This window comes from Elaeis guineensis, chromosome 5 (assembly GCF_000442705.2).
Source record: "Elaeis guineensis isolate ETL-2024a chromosome 5, EG11, whole genome shotgun sequence".
Classification (NCBI taxonomy): domain Eukaryota; kingdom Viridiplantae; phylum Streptophyta; class Magnoliopsida; order Arecales; family Arecaceae; genus Elaeis; species Elaeis guineensis.
In genome coordinates, this window is record NC_025997.2 from 28,870,563 (window position 1) to 28,874,317 (window position 3,755).

Below are 3,755 nucleotides of genomic sequence, written 5' to 3' on the forward strand. Positions count from 1 at the left end.
TGTCGGAGAAGTTCGGACGATATTATGGAAGCTCGGACAGTCGAGGGGGTTCAGAGAGACGCCACACAAGGTCGGAAGCCGAAAAAGTCCTGGAAGGATCGGTTTTTTACAAACTTTGGCTGGAGGTATTTTATACCCAACCGTGTGTTTTTCAAATTTTTATGTAGGTTTGCCTGGAGCAAGCAACAGCACTAAATTTTGTTGCTCCTCCTTTTCTTTTAATTTTTTGACTCCACTTTATAGGGTGGAGATTTTAGATTTAACATTAGGAGTTGTGCATATTCCCAGACTCTTTTAATTTGTATTATAAAGATGATTGCGTTGTATGCTTTGATGAACAACAGTTCAACCTTTTTATTATGTGTGGAGGCCTGCTTTCGGACATGCTCATAAGGACATGACATGCATCTTGGCCCGATTTTTAAATGGGCCTGATAATTTAGGCCTGGCTCGGCAAGCTGAATCCTTTTCTACTCTTTTGTGTTTCTTTGGTGGCTTTGAAGAGGGTACTGTCACATCTTCGATCCGAGATTGTGAATCGAAAGTCATGGCAACCGCCGCATACTAATAAAATTTTTTTTCCATAAGCATGCAAAGCATTTCATCATTGATAAACACTTAATTTAAGTATTTTAAAATAGAAAATTATATTTAATTTATCTTATTTATTAAGAATTTAATATTTTTTTTTATGTTTTACAAAAAAGGTGATCGTCGATACAAAGAGTCCGATTCATAGATCAAAAAGACTCAAGTTTGAAAAAAATTGGATTTAAAATAAAATTAAAATAAAAGAAAGACGCATCCGGTATTATAGAAAATGAAGATACTATGCAAGGAATCCAAAAAGGATATAGATGTCATTATGAAGAAACAAAAGTTTCTTTTTGGAAGTGAAATAAAAAAGGTAGCGTGAAGTTCATTCATGCTGTTTCTGGGCGAGCAGCACAGCGCGCGTGTGAGCGCGTGGGTCCGCGCGTGAACGCACGAATGCGGGGCAGACGCAGGACGGACGCGGGCAAGCACGGATCGCGGCAGTGCAGGCGATGCGTGAATGCATGGACGCGAGGCAGAACGCGGACGACATGCAAGCGGACGCGGACGTGGGTGTGGCATTCGGACGCATGATCTTTAATATTTTTTTTAGTCCCATATCGAAAAATCATGTAAAACTCCTTCCTCCTAACACCTATAAAAAGGCTCTTATACTTCTATTTGAGAGAATCTCAGAAATTCTTCTAAAGCCTTGCATAGAGGAAAAAAAAGGGACTACTTCATGAGCAGCTAGACTAGCAGTCTCGGGAGTGGAGAAGAAACTTTATAACGACACAGAGCGGGTTTATTGTTCTAAACTTTCTTGTATTTCTTTATATGCAATAAAGATTATGCTTTTTATTTAAATTGTCATGAGTTCTTTATTTGCTCTCTTTCATATGCTTTTATTTATGCTTTCCTGTTAGATTAATATTAGGAACAATTTTTACTTTCCGGAGATGCACCGTGATCTACGGATACGGGGCGTGCCGAGGAAAGAAGAGTTGTTTACCTAGTACTTTTCGGAGACGCATCGTGATCTACGGGTACGGGGCGTACCGAGGAAAGATAGGTATTTTTCCTAAGATTAATCACATCAATTTAATAAAAAAAGAGATACAACTCTGCTAGTACAAAATTAATTCAAAACTCCTGAGCTCTTTATTTTCTTATTACATCAATTTTAAGATAATTTATTTTCTAAATCAAAAACAACGCTTCTTTCTTTTATTTTGCAATCTCAACTTAGCCCAAGGTCCCTGAGGATATGATCTCGACTCATCCTACCTACGTAGTGAGTAGAATTATTTTTGGTGCTATCAACGACTACGCATCAAATTTTGACGCCGTTGCCGGCGATCTTGGCACGGTTGAATTAAAAAATTAAAAAAAAAATTTAATTTTTATTTCTTGCTTTAATTTTTTTTTTCAGTGCTTTCTAACTAGATAATCTTATTTGCATAATTACATAATTACCTTGCATAACTAATTTACTACTTTTTAATCTTTAGAATTTTTCTGCTTAGAATAATTTGCTACTTTTTATAGCCTAGTGATTTATTGCTTTTTGGACTTAATCACTTAAACTCATTTTCTTGCAAAACTAAAAAAAAATATAAAAAATATATAAAAAGATAAAACTATAAATCTTTAAAAAAAAAAAAAAGCTACTGACATTTCATAACACTTAACTAAAATAGCGTAACCTCAAATATAAAAATTTCTAACTTGATTGGACACCTTGTTTCTTTACATTGCATCTCCATAATTAATCTTAAGGGCAATAACCCATTAACCAGATAAGGTGGGGATTTGATCACCCTTCTTTGGCCCACAAATCACTCCCTTGTATTTGCATAACCTAGACCTTAATCTAAAATCAACTAGACGTCAGCCCTAGGAATTTCGAGCTCAATAGGATAAGAAAGCTCTAGAGTTGAACCGAGTGCGGATTGGTTAATTGCTCGGTGTCTAAGGCAAGTGGTTAAAGAAAGTGGTTTTCAATTGGTTCCGTTGACTGGCCTGGCCAACTCAGTTGGTGTCTAAGAAAAGCAACGAGTAGGGAACCTCCCACATCTTACGCTTACCTGGCCGAGTCAGTTAGTCAGTCTTGAGCTTGGAGTGCTCAAAGGTGGTCTTGAAAGTTAGGAGCTGTCTAGATCTAAGTTAACCTTAGGATAGAGAGTCTATGCTTGTTTAAGCTGATTGCAATTAACATCTAAACATTAACTAATTTCTTCCTTTTCATATATTTAAGATTCTTAGGTTCTTCTCTTTAGATTTTCTTCATTCTTTTCTCACTTTATTATAAAAAATATATATTATAAAAAGAAAAATTTTTTGTGTTTGCTCTAAAGTATAATTGTAAGGTATATGCTTGGCCGTAGATCGTTACGACCAGAAATCCAACCTTTTGATCCAGAAATAGAAAGAACCTTTAGAGCCAACAGACGTAAAAATATGGACCGAAATCAGGAGAATGATCCACCCAGGCAATTGAAGGAGTACTTTACTCCTTCCACATTTACTTACTCTCCTTGTATTCAAGTGCCCCCTGTGGAGGCCACCCAATATGAAATTAAGTCCAGTATAATCCAAATGTTACCTTCATTTTATGGACGTAGTAATGAGGACCCTTATAAACATCTTGAAGAATTTCTTGAGATATGCTCAACTGTCAAAATTCACAACTTCTCCGATGATGCTCTTAGGTTAAAATTATTCTCTTTCTCACTTAAGGACAAAGCCAAATACTGGCTACATACTTTGGATTCCATGACTATATCAACCTGGGACCAGCTGCAAGGAGAGTTTCTCAAGAAATATTTTCCTATAGGAAAAACTAATCAAATAAGGAAAGCCATAACTAGTTTTTTCCAATTAGATGGAGAAATGTTTCATGAAATATGAGAGAGATTAAAGGACCTTATTAGAAAATGTCCCCACCATGCTGTACCCAAGTGGCAATTAATCCAATGTTTTTATGATGGGCTATCTGAAAGACATCGACAAATGGTCGATGCATCATGCGGTGGGACATTTATGCTGAAAAATGAGAATGAGGCATGGCAACTGTTTGAAATTTTAAGTAAAAATTCATTACATCATATGTCTGCCTCTATTAGAGATAAACCCATGTTAAACCCAAAAAGAGGTGGAATATATGAAGTAGGAAATGCCATAGATATCCATCATAAGGTAGATGAATTGTCCCAAAAGTT

The 3,755-nt window shown here is 36.1% G+C and overlaps 1 non-coding gene across 1 annotated transcript; it reads right to left on the reverse strand.

The window, feature by feature from the left end:
* Positions 1–3,381: 3,381 nt before the first annotated feature.
* Positions 3,382–3,487, reverse strand: LOC140858223 (small nucleolar RNA R71). Its single transcript, XR_012141792.1, has one exon. It is a non-coding gene; the product is annotated as a small nucleolar RNA R71 (small nucleolar RNA).
* Positions 3,488–3,755: the final 268 nt, after the last annotated feature.